The sequence below is a fragment of the Bidens hawaiensis genome, unplaced genomic scaffold, assembly GCF_021521415.1.
Source record: "Bidens hawaiensis isolate Kalapana, Puna unplaced genomic scaffold, B.hawaiensis_p1.1 tig00002759_1, whole genome shotgun sequence".
Classification (NCBI taxonomy): Eukaryota; Viridiplantae; Streptophyta; class Magnoliopsida; order Asterales; family Asteraceae; genus Bidens; species Bidens hawaiensis.
In genome coordinates this window covers 2,140,240-2,157,015 of record NW_027491149.1, presented here as the reverse complement: position 1 = coordinate 2,157,015, position 16,776 = coordinate 2,140,240, and positions in this window count along the sequence as shown.

Here is a 16,776-nt window from a genome sequence, read left to right as displayed (position 1 = left end):
ACACGTTTTTCATTAGATTTTTAATTTATTTTCTAATCGAACTTGACTTTAGGCGAAGTTAACCTTAGGCGAACTTAGCTTTAGGCGAAGTTACCAGCTAGGCGAACTTAGCTTTACAGCGAAGTTGCCATCAGGCGAACTTGGCTTCAGGCGAAGTTACCAGTTAGGCGAACTTAACTTTACAGCGAAGTTGCCATCAGGCGAACTTAGCTTTAGGCGAAGTTAAACCTTAGGCGAACTTAGCTTTAGGCGAAGTTGTCATCAGGCGAACTTGGCCGTAAGCGAAGTTACCATTAGGCGAACTTAGCTTGCAGGCGAAGTTCATCAGGCGAACTTAGCTTGCAGGCGAAGTTCATCGCGTTGAAGGCGAAGTTGCCCAGATGCAGGCGAAGTTGCCCAGACAGCCGCTGTCCGGTTTCTTTCCAGCATTTCGAGCGATTTTAACACCCTTGCTATGGTTCAATATCACCCACTACGCTTCCCGACCATTTTCGGTCACTTAAACACTAAAAAGCTTGGATCTTTAAACTTCAAATATCAAGAATCATACCTTTTTGGGCTTGTTTGGATCTCCTTTAACTTGTTAACGCAACTAGTCGCCCTCTCTCACTCTCGGATCAGTCCGATTCTTCCCTTGGCTCGGCCCGGTTCCGGCGAAGTTAGTGTATGTGTGTGTGGAGTGTGCTTGGATAAAGATAGAATGAAGATATTTTGGGGTGTTAGGGTATTTATATCCCTGAGATCCCATGGACCTAAGGCCCATTCTCATTTAACCCATCCTAATTAATCCAAGTCCACAACCCACATCCATTACCCAACACTAGCCCGACCCATACCAACTCCTATTCTATTATTTATTTCCTGATAACCCGGGTAAACTTTCTCTCTATTATTAAGTAATATAATTAATATTACTTGGAAATTTCGGGATGTTACAAGATCGTAGCAGATAAAGCTTGTCGTGAAAGACTAACACATGAACTAGTAACGTTTAGCAATAATATAGATACGAGGGATGTTATTGCAAAAGTTCTCGTCCGAATGCCTGCTAGTACTATCCGAGATCTTACTGTTTTGTTTATGGTTGATTTAGGAAATAAAAAAGAATTAGGCAAGACAATTCTTGAACTAAACTGTTCAATAAAATTGAAGTTGGAATTTATCATGTCACTATTAGATTAGTGTGTGCGAGTGTTTTTATGTGGTGAGCGTTTTACGAGCGTTTTTATGTTTTATCATGTAGTGATATGTGTTTTTGTTAATCTTTGTATGTTTTTGTATTTGAATTCAAATAACAATTTAATGTCTCATAATTTATGTAAAGAGTATCCTTTTTTATGTAAATATGACATTTGCATTTTAATATATATATATATATATATATATATTTATATATATTAAAAATAAGTAGTTTTCTAGGAATACTAATAATAAATCAATGTCATTGGATCATGTTAATCAATGGTTGGGATTTAAAATTACCAAAAAGCGACATAGTTTCCTAGAATTACCCTTTCACCATTATAACTGACATAGTAAACTAGAATTGTTCTTTCACTATAATTTGTAATACCACATGTCAAAAATCTATTGGTTCTTACAATTTATATAAAACACCTTATTTTTATTTAAACCATAGTTTTTCAATATATATATATATATATGGTTCATTTCAGAAGAGTTTCTTATTGTGAGAAATGCGAGAAGTCAATTGGACCAATCACAAATTTTCTTTTAATTTTTGGTTTATACATAGATAGGGGTATACTAGTAACAATGATTTATTTTATAATTGGCATGTAATAATTCACGGGAAGTTACATATTAATTTATATTAACTTAGTTTTTATTATTATTATTATTATTATTATTATTATTATTTTGTTAATGTGTATGTGTGATGTGAGAATCTAATTCCATCGGTTGTATTGGAAAAAAATTTCAAAATTTATTTGATATAGGTTATGAATTATGTTCTTTGTTTGTCCCATGTATCAAACAAAAGATATATAAAACAAAAGAGTTACACATTAACAAAAAAAAACATAATAAATAAAAAACTAGAACCCATAGTACATAATATATGATATTCATGCGTACGCCATACATTATAAGAATGTACGTATGTACGCAAGTAGATAGGCACGTACGTACGTAGGCACGTTCGCACGTAGGGACGTACATACACAGGCACGTAGGTATGTCCGCACGTAGGGACGCAGGTAGGTACGTACCTATGTATGTATGTGTGTATGTACGCACCAACACTTCGTAGGAATACATGAGGTCTTTAGAGGTTTCGTCACTGTACTCTTGCAAATAACAAGATCTTAATCATACCCTCCATGTTTTTTGAATGGTGACTTTCGCATTTAAGATATATCACACTCCTCGTTCCAACAGGAGGAGGAGCCCCATCACCCCACTTGGGCAAGACTATGTTGACATAATCGGGACCAACGCTGGCATCCAACTATGGCTTGGCCGTTCCTGGTAAAACCCAGTTGGCTCACCCCACCCGAAGGCACGACATGTTTTTTTTCTCTGGGAAAATCCGGTCGAAATCAGGACTCAAACCAGAGACATCCGGGTCATCTATCATGTTCCTTGCCGTTGCAAGCCCCAATATATTGGATGAAATTTTGTAAACCTTTTAAATAATAATACACCAAAAATACTAAATGATTTTTAAACTAGTATTTAGTTGTGGATTTAATTGTCTGCCACTCTATTGTAATCGTTTTATAGTAAATTATAATAAAAAAAATTGAAGATATAAATGACTAATTATGAACTGCACGCTTTGTTTTTAATGGTGGTGCACACAATTACTACTATAGCCTTTTGATATTAAAGTTTATTAAATGATGAAATTAAAATTAAAAGAGTGCCCTTTTGAGTAATGACCATGGATTTAACAAAATCAATGGATGAGATTCACTTTCTGTACTTCTCGCTACAATATAACTTCTCGTATGAACCATCCCCATATATATATATATATATATATATATTTGTAAGAACCAATAGATTTTTGACATGTGGTATTACAAATTATGGTGAAAAAACAATTCTAGTAAACTCTGTCGGTTTACTAGAATATATTAAAACATAACTTCATTTTCTTGTATGGAATTCTTGTGGACATTTTTAGGGATGAATTCCATCACTATTATGTTGCTAAACAATTATATAAAATCTTGTACATTTTGATTTTCAATATAAGAATGTATCATCATAACTAGCAAAAATGTATAAACATGTAAACTAAATTAGAAGTTTCTGTAAGCAGTGACAATTTCAGAAATTTTTCATGGAGGCGAAATGGCGCTTAATACTAATTTTAAGAGGGCGATCGAGATTTTCACATACGAATAACACTGTAAAAATAAGGTGGGCGACCGCCCCCTCTCTAAACTGTGATTTCCGTTCCTGAGGTCTAATCACTTTTGCCATTTATCTCCAAAAAGATTTTTTTTCCATTTCAGTTCCCGTGGTTTCATTTTCTTGCAATTTCAAGCCAATTCGTTAACTTTGTTAGTTGACTTCTGTTAAGTTAGCATAAACGATTAAAATACCCTTAAATTAAATAAAAAATCACTTATAATCATACGATATAAATTACAAATTTCACAGGGAAGGGGCGGGAAATACTCTAATATTATGGAAATGCTCTGATATTAATATAGATCGTATATATTTACAAAATGATGGATTTTCTTCTCTCAAGGACAATATGGTCGCTCAAAAAGTTAAGATAACCCATGAACCCAGAAACATCAAACATGGCATGTTTGTAGCATGTGCCGAGGAAGACAATATGGCCATTATAAAGCCTTTTCTTTTTTTTTTAAATTTTGAGCATATAATATGAAAATTTGTTAAAGAAACGAGAAACCATGTGGATCGATCGTGGGTTTGTACAATAGAAATATATCGTTGAAACAAATTTAAAATTAAAAAAATCTTCTTTATATATTCGGCCACTTGTAACGTGTGTATGCATATGTGTGTATATATGGTGGGTTAATGTAAAAAATAATATTTTTGTGAGAAGAATAAGAATTGATCTAAACCCTTGGATCTATGATCTAGTAGTTGAGATTGGTAGTTTCTAAATAATTGTATTTTTTCTTATTTACATGATATAGTGTGGTATAGTGTCATATTTAGGTGGTTTGTTTTGTTTTAAAGTTCTTCTCATTCTTTTCACAAAACAATTGTTTTTATTTGAACTCTTATATATATATATATATATATATATAAAAGGGTTCAAATAAAAAAAAGAGTTTCTTAAGAATGGTAAGAACCAATAGATTTTTGACAAGTGGTATACAACATATGGTGAAAGAACAATTCTAAAAAACTTTGTCGGTTATAGTGGTGAAAGAGTTTTTATAGGAAACTACGTCGGTTTTTGGTAATTTTAAATCTCAACCATTGATTAACATGATCCAATGGATATGATTTATTCCTAGTCTTCCTAGAAAACTACTTCTTTTTAGTATAACCCTCCCATATATATATATATATATATATATATATATATAGAAAAGGGTTTAAATAAAAATAAGAAGTTTTCTAGGAATGGTAAGAACCAATAGATTTTTAACATGTGGCATGACAATCTATGTTGAAAGAACATTTCTAGGAAACTATGTCGGTTATAATGGTGAAAGAGTAATTCTAGGAAACTATGTCGGTTTTTGGTAATTTTAAATCTCAACCTTAGATTGGCATGATCCAATGGCTATGATTTATTCTTACTCTTCCTAGGAAACTACTTGTTTTTACTATAACCCTCCTATATATATATATATATATATATATAAAGAGAGAGAGAGAAGTTCAAATAAAAAGAAGTTGTTTCCTAGGAATGGTAAGAACTAATAGAATTTTGACATTCGGCATTAAAACCTATGGTGAAAGAACAATTATAGGAAACTATGTTGATTATAACGGTGAAAGAGTAATTGTAGGAAACTATGCCGGTTTTTTTGTAATTTTAAATCTCAACCACTGATTGATATAATCCAATGGCTATGATTTATTCCTAGTCTTTTTAGGAAACTACTTGTTTTTAGGATAACACTCCCCTATATATATATATATATATATATATATATATAGAAAGGGTTCAAATAAAAATAAGGAGTTTCATAAGAATGATAAGAACCAACAAAATTTTGACATTTGACATTACAAATTATGGTGAAAGAACAATTCTATGAAACTATGTTGGTTATTCGTAATTTTAAATCCCAACAATTAATTAAGATGATCCAATGCCTATAATATATTCCTAGTCTTCCTAGGAAACTATTTAAACCTATGTACCTACACACATACAAACATACATACACATATACAAACATACGTCCCTACACACATACATATGGACCTACACAACGCACCTACACATAAGTTTTGTAGGAAGAGTAGAAATGACATAAAATTTAGAGTAAGGAAACTATATAGCCTAAATCCTAGGTCTTAGGAAACTATTTAATAGTTTAAAAACTACCAATCTCAACCACTAGATCATAGATCCAAGGGCTTAGATTTATTCTTACACTTTCTAGTAAACTATTTCTTTTTATTATAACTCACCCCTATATGTGTGTGTATATATATATATGGATAGGGTTAACGTAAAAAAACAATAGTTTTGTGAGAAACATAAGAATAGATGTAAACCCTTGGATCTAGGATCTAGTGGTTGAGATTGGTAGTTTCTAAAAGTTGTATAGTTTCCTATTTACATGGTATAGTGTCCTATTTAGGTGGTTTACTTTATTTTAAAGCATTCTCACACTTCTCACAAAACAATTTGTTTTATTTGAAGCCTTTATATATATATATATATATATATATAAAGGATAAAATACAATAATCTCTTATCATACATTACGTACGCGACACCCTCAACTCTAGATTTCAAAAAACACGCGGTGGCATATTTATAAATTATTTCAAATCGTATCCATACTAATTAACCGTTGCATCGATTTAATCATCTTCACCGGCGTCATTTGCAGGCACCCACTTCAATTGATTTGAATTGAAATAAGTCATTTATAGATACCAAGTTGTTGACGTTCCATATTTTGGAATCGATGATCAAATTGACGGTAGATTGATAATTGTTTGATGATTACGAGATTATATGAAGAGATTTCAGTGTTTAATTTCATGTTACAGGTGTTTAATTTTAGATATGAACTTTAGAACGTTTGAAGGCGTTCGTTGAAAGGTCTGAACGTATAAGTTGAACGTTTAATTTTTTTTTGTGCCTGAACGTTTAAACTTTTAATCTTATAAATGTTTAAAGGTTTAACATTTGAATGCTTAAGGGTAGGAATTTGGCTTGAATATTTAAATTTTTTGTTCTAGACTTTTTTGTTAGTTTAGAAGTTCAAAACTTTAGAAATTCTGAACTTCTAAACTTTTTTGAACTTCTAAACACCTAGAACTTCAAATTTTTGAACGTATTAGAACGTTTAAAGATGTTTTTGGTTAGTATGTTTAAAGATGTTCATTTTTGGTCAGAACGTTTTAAGGTCTTCAGTTTTGTTCAGAACGTTTAAAACGTAATATTTTGAACCCTAATTAGAGCTCAATTGAGTGCATTATTTCTGCAATTTCATAATCGATTGATGAATCTAAATACTTCTACACATTAATTCGATTGATTAAATCATCATTTTTGATCAATCTTGAAGATTTCTTGATGTTCAACGACGTTCGATTTTGATTTGGTTTTTGCCTTTAGAGATTTCATACTTTAAGCTATGATTAGAGTTTAGAAATTGGATGAGATAGAGCGATGAGTTCCGAACTTCGATTAGAGTCGATGTTCACCGGTGACTTTGATCGCGAACTACTGTTGGGCTATTTACGAAACTGTCACCGCGTGTTTTTAATGTAACGCTCTGTAAGGTCACGTACATAATACGATAAGCCATTATTGTACGTTAACCCACCCCTACACACACACACACACTAGCTTTTATCTCCCGTATTTCGGGGGTTGTTTTACATTATTAGTTAATACTATTAATATATTTTTTGGATTCTAATTTTATTTATTGTAGGGAAGTTAATAATATACTTAGTATTTGATAATAAAATAAATTCACAAACAAATGAGATGTTATAACCTTGTTTAAAAGTTTTTTGTGTTTGGTGAGATCCATGTCCTGCTTATTTCTTAACTGTATTTTTTTAATTATAAATAATATATATATATATACATACATATATATATATAAGAAATAATATATTAATTTTTAGTATATCCCTATTTTATAGGATTTTCATATCAAAGATTTGGTGAGATTAATTTTTAATTTAATGAGATGTTATAACCCATTTAAGGAATATATGGGTTTGGAGAGACTCATACCCATGAGTTTGGGTCAAATGCATGAGAATCCTCAATTTACAAATAATGTAATGTGGTTGTGACACTCGTCAATTTCAGGTTAACTCCGTTAATCCGAACTCTGTTAATTCAAACTCAAGATCACACGAACTATGTCATTCCAGTTAACGCATTTCTCATTGCATTTAATTAGAGTTTAAATGACACATGACAGCATTACATAAGTAGTCTTTCGGAGTTTCACCGAATCAGACACGAGTCGACTCAAACCGTTGGTGAACAAACAATAAATATTATAAACAAGTACTTGGTATAATTACGTGTTACATTTATATATGTAAATTTGTGCTTGTATGTATAACATCATATTATGGATGTAATTGACTAGTTTATGCTAGAATTAAACTAAACTAGAAGTTTAGGGTGTGATGTGTAACTTGTAATATAATTGATTAATATATAAACAACTTAATCAATAAACCCTAACCTCCCTCTCCTCTCCCTCCCTCTTGCGAACGGCAGCCCCCCCCCCCCCCCCCTTCCCACCTTGGATCGGCCGAAACTCACACACACACACACACACATACAATACTCCTACAAGCTTGTTTGAAGGTTTAAGGTATTAACTAGGTAACTAAACACTCTCTTAACCTATTCCATTGAATAGTTTGCATGATTACACATGATGATCATAAACCCTAAATGTTAAATATATTAATTATCGATGAGTTAGGGTTATATGCATGGTTATTTGTTTATAGATTAGTAGTTTGTTGAATTTTTGGTGAAAACTGATGCTGGACATAATCATAATTGCATGTTAAAACGGCTGTAACTCTATGTTAATTATATGTTTTGAAGTGATTATTGATTCTATGATGTATTAGGTCGAGTCTAGTTTCTAAAGAGTCTAAGTTTGTAATTTTTGGACGTGCGAAAGTCAGTTTTTATTAATTTACAAATCTGTTGCGCAAGTTTGATTCGGGAAGCCTTCTTATAGGCTATTTTGTAAATAGTGTATCTCACAAACGACAAGACCAACTGAGTTGATTCCACTTCTGGAAGTTAATAATTTGAGTGTTCAATCTAACCCAATTGGCCTTTCATTAATTGGATTAACCATGTAACGGTAATAGTAAAGAAAGTTTTGTTGCGCATGATAATGACTGCTGTGTGCTTACTGTGTTGTTTTAATTCTTGTGATAAAACCGTATGTAATAAAAATATTTTTAGAAACCCAATCATGTGTGCCTCTGTTATAAATTTTGGTGATTTTATCAACATGTTATGATTAGTGAAATAGAGTAATCTTGACGTGTTATAATCTGTCTCAGTAACTTAGCTGTTGAATTCTTTAATAAAACATGAAAAGTGATTATTTGACCGATGTTTGCAATGTGTTTGACATATTTACCCTTGTGGTAGATATTTTACTGATGATGTACTGTAGTAACACTTAACACTATACTTGTTCACACCTATAACTTATCACCAACGTGTTTGTCAAGTCGCACTTGTTTCACAAACGTAACACGAACACATCTCATGCATAACTTTTATGTGTCAAGTCTAGAGAGTCACTCATAGTTCAAACACTTAGAAATATCATTTTTGTTTTTAGAGCACTAGTGATGATTTCTTTAACGCGCGCTTTTCCCATATTTTGATAACTTCGCAAACAGTGAGTTTCACGGCCCCTTTTACTCTTTAACGTTTTTATTAGGGGGAGATAACATACTCCAACGCTTTAAATTTTGTATATACTTTATATATCACTTGTAAGGTTAAGTGTCAACAAAACAACTAACTCCTTCTGAACAATCGAACCAGTTAGTATTGGATAATAGCGAGTCACCTTTGAGTAGTACTACTGGGTTTGACAAACCCACCCAACTCTAAACTCGACTGTTGGTCGAGTGGGTGTAATTTTGGCTAACATATTACCATGGTCGTGGTTGACATGGTGGCAAGGCAATCGTATAAATAGTAAGCTTCGGTGTCGAACACTTAGTAATACATGCTTGATAGGTTAGCTACCTATTGATATATATTGACATAACACTATCTGGTAACGCTAAAACTCAACCCTTAAATTTACTTAAACCTGTGAACTCACCAACCCTGTGTTGACACTTTTAGTATGTTTATCTCAGGTAGCCGAGGCAGGAGAGGGGTATAGGACATGCATTCACTGAACTCTTATGTTTTTAAAACCCTTTTAAATTTTGTCATGATAATTGTTGCTTTAAGTCGTCCTGTGTGGCACAACTATTAGTTTACAGTTTACGTTTCTGCAACTTAAGACTTGATGTATTGGTTATTTTTAAAACTTTAATCGTTGTGTTTGCTATAACTAATGATTCTGATCCTGTTAGTTCACATCCTTGACGGTAAAACTCCGTTAGTGGATTTTGAGGGTGTGACATATTGGTATCAGAGCCATTGGTTATAGCAAACAAGAACATGCATTCATACTAGACTATAACCGCAACGACCCATTAGTTATGATCTTACGCACTACATATATATGAGTAATATATACTTAACTATTTAATTTCTTCATCACTTTTCCTCATTCACTCATACGTGCGTAAACCATACACAACCAATTCTGTAGTGAAGTCAACACCATCATCATCATCCGACCCGGTGTCCCACGCCCTAGGAAGGGAACCGCAGATTCCCAAACCAACACCACCTCGAGCAGGCCCAACACTAGTAGCCCCGCACCAAAGAGGCACTGCCCATCTGAAGTCGCTTACGAGTGCAACGGTAACTGGAATTGGTACCCAAGTTTGATTGAGCGGATTTTTTACCGTGAGAAAGTTCCCCCACAACCCATCCCGGGTTGTCCTATGTCTTACAACACACTACCACCCCTAACACTCCCGATGGAGCGCGTTTTCGCAGCTTTCGCCTCCTGTTTGGATCATGAAATTGACATCATGCACTCAACGAGAGCGAAGGTTACTGGGTTGCTAGGGGATGGAGCAGAGGCAAGGAAGAGACTTTCCTACCTGACTGACGCGATGAAGGAAACTCAAGATGCCCATGTTCATCTAATGAAGCTAGTGCTCAAGATGCAATCAGAAATCTTTGACTTGCAGGAAGAAGTTAGGGATGCAAGAGATCATGCAGCGGTAGCTCTAGCTCGTTGTGTGAAACTAGAGGCACAAAATGCTCCAACGCAGCAGAACCGGAGGAGGATCCTGAAGAAGATCCTGAGGAGGAACCTCAAGAAGACCCAGAGGAAGAGCCGGCCAGCAGGGTCAAGTTTGCTGCTGGAACGCTCCAAGAGTTCGCCCTCACCTGGTGGAACTCCAATGTGCAGATACTCGGATTGGAATTGGCGAATGCCATGAACTGGGAAGAATTCAAAATCATGATGACGAACGAGTATTGTCCTAGGGAGGAGATCTCGAAGCTGGAGTCAGAATTTTGGGCTTTGAAGATGGTGGGCTTTGAAATTGAAGCCTACACCACTCATTCCCACGAACTGGCGGTGATGTGCCCGTGGATGGTAGATTCGCTGAGTAAAAGAATTGAGATGTAGATCAATGGTTTAGTGCCCCAGATTCAGGGTATGGTGACGTCCTCCAAACCGACCACTATACAACAATCGATTCGAATAGCCCACAAGCTGATGGATCAAGCAGTGGCCCAAGGTACGATACCCCTAGAGGCTCTATCTCTAAAACCCATGAAAACTCGGGTAAAGACTACAACAACAACTCTGGGAATGGAAAGAGGAAGTTTGACAATGTGAGATCCTTATCATCGAACCCTTCACAGCAACAACACCACTGTAAACCCGAACCCACTCGAAACTTCATTAATCAGGGTTCCAACAACAACGCCGTGGCGGACAGGGTTCGATTAACTATTGTGGGAAGTACCCAAAGTGCAACAAGTGTAACTACAACCACTCTGGCCCATGCGACCGTATTAAATGTCAGCGGTGCGGTAAAATGGGTCATCAGGCCAAGGAATATAGAGGAGAACTCACAGGTAAGGGCGCTCCTAAATAGCCTGCAACTAAAAAAGGGTGCTTTGAGTGTGGCCAGGAGGGTCATTTCAGGAAGGACTGTCCTAAACTGAAGCAAAACGAGAGAAACGGAGGCAAAACAACAACGGAGTAGTACTAAGGGTACAACCTTTGTCATTGGATCGGGCCAGGCCCGCAATGATCCGAACGTGGTTACTGGTAACTTTCCTATAAACGACTGTTTTGCTTCTATTTTGTTTGACACTGGAGCTAATAGGAGTTTGTGTCGAAAGCCTTTAGTGATCTGTTAGACTTAACCCCGACACCGTTAGATGCTAAGTTTCCTGTTGAATTAGCTGATGGTAAGTCCATAGAAACAACACATGTACTAGCGTGATGAAAATTGAAACTCTCGGGTCATACCTTCGATATCGACCTCATACCCTTTACACTTGGTAGTTTCGACGTTGTTGTCGGCATGGACTGGCTATCCGAGAATAGAGCTGAGATTATATGCCACGACAAGATAGTTCATATCACTACTCCTTCCGGTGAAATCATCTCAATACAGGGCGAGAAGAGCGGCATGACTACTAGCATCATCACCCTCATGAAGGCGTAGAAATATTTACGAAAGGTCATCCGGAGATTTTAGCTCATGTTATTGAGAAACCCGCGGAGGAGAAGCAGATCAAAGGCATACCGATTGCGCGAGATTTTCCTGAAGTCTTCCCGGAAGATTTGCCAGGACTCCCACCCATTCGACAATTCGAGTTCCAAATCGACTTAGCCCCAGGTGCTGCACCTATAGCACGAGCCCCGTATCGGCTTGCACTGGCAGAGCTTCAGAAATTGTCCACTCAATTACAGGACTTGTTGGATAAAGGTTTCATCCGACCCAGCTCATCGCCATGGAGAGCCCTGTACTATTTGTTCGAAAGAAAGAAGGGACTTTCCGCATGTGCATCGACTACCGTGATTTGAACAAGGTGACGGTCAAGAACTGTTATCCCCTACCCCGAATTGATGATCTATTCAACCAGCTTCAAGGATCGAGTTACTACTCGAAGATCGATATGAGGTCTGGTACCATCAATTAAGAGTGCGCGAAGAAGACATTTCAAAGACGGCATTCAGAACTCGGTATGGTCACTATGAGTTTTCGGTTATGCCTTTTTGCTTAACCAATGCACCGGCCGTATCCATGGACCTCATGAATAGAGTATGCAAGGCGTATCTCGACAACTTTGTTATTGTTTACGATATCCTAGTATACTCGAAGAACAAGACCGATCATGAAGAACACCTAAGGCTAATCCTGGAATTACTAAAGAAGGAACAATTGTACGCTAAGCTCTCCAAATGTGAATTTTGGCTTCGCGAGGTTCACTTCTTAGGACATGTGATCAATGAGAGCGGTATCCATGTTGATCCAGGCAAGGTAGGGGCCACCAAAAACTGGGAAGCACCTAAGACTCCGACTGAGGTGCGGCAATTCCTAGGGCTGGCTGGTTACTACCGAAGTTTCATCGAGGGATTTTCAAAGATTGCTCAACCCCTCACCGAACTGACACACAAGGGTACTAAGTACAATTGGGGTGACGCGCAACAGTCTGCCTTCCAATTTTGAAAACAAAACTCTGTAGCGCGCCTATCCTATCCCTCCCCGAGGGAACGGAGAATTTTGCAGTACATTGTGATGCATCGATACAGGGTCTCGGCTGCGTGCTAATTCAACTTGAGAAGGTTATAGCCTATGCCTCTCGATAATTACGGGTACACGAGAAGAACTATATGACCGATGACTTGGAACTCGAAGCTGTTGTGACTCGCTCATTTTGTTATCGGTTTCAAGCTAGTAAAAATACTTTATTTTAACTCGTAGTCTCATGAAACCTTTAAAATCCAATTATTAGCCTAATAGAAATATATTCAATACAAACCTGGCTCAAAATACTTGAAAGTAAAGGAAATATTTATATAATAACATGTATATTTTAAACCATATCAAATATCCCCACACATAAACCTTTTTCGTCCTCGAAAAATATATATATATATATATATATATATATATATATATATATTACAACGGAATCAGAATTCAAGACTAGTTTTTAGAACATATAGGTTATCTTTTAAGCACAGATAAACGCAAAAACCGCGATTGCCGATATTGTTGTCCACTTAAACCCAGCCACCAACCTATCAAGCCCCCAATTGCATTAAGCGCTTAAAGTTCAAAAACCACGGCTACACCTACCTCATCTTAGACAAAGAGAGCTAGAAAAACTAGAGTCAAAGAAAACTGGTTTGACAAATCACCATAAGCCAAGGACTCGTTGATGGTTCTAAGTAGATGCACTCGGTGAAATTTGATGGATGAATGGTCCTGTGGAGGCCGTACGAGCATACCCTAAATATTATTGGACTTCGTCCTATAAATTCCTAATTTGATATTTTTTGACTAAGAATGTTCGAGCCCCAATAGTGTATCCTCAGAGTCACTATCCCCTTGGTAACACGTAAACTCTAAGTACCGTCTAGCATGTGCATCTTTGGCCTCTTTTACTAACTTTGAGAATGCTTCTTTGGCATTTTTCATTACATAACCTTCTCATGGTCATTTGCTTTTCGGACCAACATTTCAGAATACACTTTCAAAACATACTTTTCTTTTTCTTTTTTTTTCTTTTTTTTATATCACCCTAAAGTATATAACTATTTCTAATCTTGTAAAAATATGGACATGTGGTGGTGCGCTGGTTTGAGTGCATCTAAGTCTTAACATCTCAAAGTTTTTAGATTATGGTAATTCTCCCTAAGAATCGAAATTCGGTTTCACTGTTTTTCAAATTATTAGATATATAAAATCTGGTAAAGAGAACTATCAAAGCTAGTTGGGCCCACCGACACATGCCAAGTTTAGTGCGTTATCTTTTATTTAACTCATACATAATAGTAGTTTTAAAAACCAATCTCAAATTTTTCTATCATTTTCCATTATTTGCAAAAAAATTTGTTAAAATTTCGGGTCATTTTTTTTAATCTTTTTTTTATATATTATATATATATTTTTTAAATAAAATTTGAAACTGTTTTTTATTATTATTTTTAACCTTTTTTTTAACCAAAAGAAAACGTCAGTTCCCATCCGCACACTTAAAATCTACATTGTCACCAATGTAGGAATAGAAAAAGACAGAAAATAAAAGCAGAATAAAAAAATGTAAGCAAATAAAGCAATAAATTGGAACAGACTCCCCTGGTAATAATGCAGTTATCTTCACAAGTCTCGTTATAAGGTGACCGTATAGCATTTCATTCGCGGCCGCAGCGTATGGGTGTCCTCTACAATATGATAGGCTCAGAAAATCCTCATCCGAATGGAGATTGAGTACGAATGAGGAAATCCAATCCTGCAAAATAAAACTCAAAACAACCCAAAGCATATATCAAACAGACTCTAAGGACTAAAAAGAATCAAAGAAAATAAAATAAAGAAGAATAAAAATAAAAGAAAATAATGCAACTAAGTTTTATACAAACTCTACAACTCGGGAAAAGTCCCGAGTGTGCTCTCCTCATCTACTCTCCAGGCGGATCAAGGTAGATCGCCTCCTCCTCGCGATCACCAAGTGAACCTCCAACATAATGCTTAAGTCTATGCTCATTCACTTTCCAAGAATGTCGATCATCAGCCTCTATCTCAACCGCTCCATAAGGAAATGCCTCCTTCACAATGAATGGACCAGCCCATCGGGATTTCAGTTTACTCGGATACAACTTCAACCGGGAATTATATAGAGAACCTTATCCCCACACTTAAACTTTTTGGGCCCCTTAATATGTTTATCATGACATTCCTTTGTCCGCTCCTTTTACCCCCAACTTCTTTCATATGCCTCATTCCGTAACTCCTCAACCTCATGAATTTGAAGAAAACGACTCTTTACCGCCGTAGATAAATCAATATTTACGGCTCTTAAAGCCCAATACGCACAATGTTCTAACTCAACGGGGAGATGACACGCCTTTCCATAAACTAGCCGAAACGGAGTGGTCCCGATAGGCGTTTTGAATGCAGTACGAAAGGCCAAGAGCGCATCATCCAACTTTTCCGCCCAATCACCGCGACTGTTCCCAACCGTTTTCTCTAAGATCCTCTTAATGTCACGATTGGTGTTTTCCACTTGACCGCTAGTCTGAGGATGGTAGGCCGTAGAAAGGCGATGGGTGACCCCAAAACGTTTTAGAACCTTATACATCTGAGTATTACAAAAGTGGGTACCCCGATCACCGATCAGGGCCTTAGGAGTACCAAATCGAGTATAGAGTTTTCGAAGGAATCCCACTACAACTCGCGCGTCATTTCTAGGTAAAGCTTGAGCCTCCACCCATTTGGACACGTAGTCGACAGCAACGAGTATGTATATGTTCCCTCTAGACATAGGAAACAGACCCATAAAATCAATGCCCCATATATCGAAGATCTCAACCACCTGGATGGGGTTTTAGGGCATCTCATTTCAGGATGAGATGTTACCAGCTCTCTGACATGTGTCACACGAACGCATCACGAAAAATAGTCGGCCAATAGAATCCCGCGTCAAACACACGTTTGGCGGTATAAGACGCACCGAAATGGCCACCAGTCGGGCCCTCATGACAATGTCGAAGAATACTATGAGCTTGATCACCAAAAACACATCTTCGAATCACCTGATTCGAGCCAATACGGAATAAGTATGGATCCTCCCAAATGTAGAAATTGATATCTGCAAAGAACGTTTTCTTTTGCTGATATGTCAGTCCGGGAACTAAGTCACTAAAGGATAGATAATTAGCAAGATCAGCAAACCATAGAAACCCCTCATCACTCGTCTTTACATACCGTAGAGTCTCACCCGGGAAATCATCACCAATTCCCTGTTCCCGGGTCTTGTTCTAGTCGGAATTTTCTAGTCGTGACAAGTGGTCGGCGGCGACATTTTCAGCTCCTCTTTTTTCTTTAATTTCTAAATCAAACTCCTGAAGCAAAAGGATCCAACGAAGGAGTCGAGGCTTCGCATCTTTCTTAGTGAACAAGCAATGCAGAGCCACATGATCAGAGAAAATGACAGTCTTAGAAAGCACGAGATAGGAATGGAATTTATCGCAGGCGAAAACAACCACAAGAAGCTCATTCTCTGTCGTGGTGTAATTCTCCTGATCAACGTTAAGGGTCATGCTAGCATATATAAATGGGATGAAAATGTTTCCCTCGACGCTGCCCTAACATGGCTCCAACAGCAAAGTCGCTCGCATCACACATGATCTCAAACAAGAGTCCAATTGAGAGCAACAAAAATAGGAGCACTCACTAACCTCTCCCTAATCAACTCAAAGGCCCTCAGACACTCCTCAC